General features: G+C 25.1%; 1 long non-coding RNA gene across 2 annotated transcripts in view; it reads left to right on the forward strand.

The window, feature by feature from the left end:
* Positions 1-533: 533 nt before the first annotated feature.
* Positions 534-1,053, forward strand: part of LOC126893619 (uncharacterized) — a 1,945-nt gene continuing 1,425 nt past the window's right edge. The window contains exons 1-2 of one of the 2 annotated variants that reach the window (XR_007701224.1): positions 627-642; positions 732-876. This is a non-coding gene — a long non-coding RNA (uncharacterized LOC126893619). Of the gene's footprint in view, positions 877-1,053 lie in introns of both variants that reach the window. The other variant, XR_007701223.1, reaches the window with a different exon arrangement.

The following is a 1,053-nucleotide window of genomic DNA, read 5'->3' on the forward strand; positions in this document are numbered from 1 at the left end:
AAAAAAAAAACACATCATAGTAAAATTAATACCTTCTCCGCTTCGCATCGAAGCTAAAAAAAATAATAAAAAATAAACACATCATGGTAAAATGAATACTTTATCAGCTTCGCATCGAAACTAATATTATCATTTTACTCGTGTGAAGATCTAATTTTTATATAATTAGAGAATTTTCATGTATTACTCGTATATTTTTTATTTTTGTATAAGTTATAATATGATATAAAATTTTGTGATAAAGTTTCAACGACATTGATATTTATCGGGAATAGTTTCTTGTAAACGTTTAGGTTTTAATAATTTATATGTACCCTCATGAAGGCCAATTTGGGGTAGTTAAATATTTATTATCATTTAAGCCGTATCAATCTACAGCACTAGTAAAACATTTACAAAAAAATACAAAATGTTTGTTGACAAAAATTGAATGGTAAAATGTATAAAATATTTATGTTTCACTTCCCTAAGTTGGACAATCTGACGGTAGCAAATTTAAATTCATTGATTATTACTGTAACAATAAAATGTAGTTTCATGAATTACTCGTTTATGACTTAAAATATAACTATATTGTAGTTTAATCCTTGATTTGATGAAAAAATGACTTCAACATTTGAAACTCATGCCCCCAACAAACATGTAAGTCGTATATAAAAACACCTGTTTTTTTATTGAGTTAACCTTGAAATACTTTACCTGTATGTCCATTATCTGTTAAATAACAACAGGATCGCTGTTTTGTTGTTTGAGTTTGGTTGCCGCGTAACCCATTTGCTATGTTTTGTGATAATAGAATTAACAATAATAAATATTAACATCCAGGTTTATTTATTTATTGTTTTTATTAGATGAGACTTGTTACATCTAATGGCTGTAAGTATAATTTAAAATCTTTATTATGTAGTTTTATTTTTATTTAAGCCTTATATAAAATTCATTTCTATTTAGTAATTGTGTTAAAAACTAAGTAAATTTAATTTGTATATTGTATGATACTAAATCACCATAGGGGAAAAATATGTGTACTCTACTATCAATATTAACAAATAA

This window comes from Daktulosphaira vitifoliae, unplaced genomic scaffold (genome assembly GCF_025091365.1).
Source record: "Daktulosphaira vitifoliae isolate Bord-2020 unplaced genomic scaffold, ASM2509136v1 Scaffold_1, whole genome shotgun sequence".
NCBI classification, from domain to species: domain Eukaryota; kingdom Metazoa; phylum Arthropoda; class Insecta; order Hemiptera; family Phylloxeridae; genus Daktulosphaira; species Daktulosphaira vitifoliae.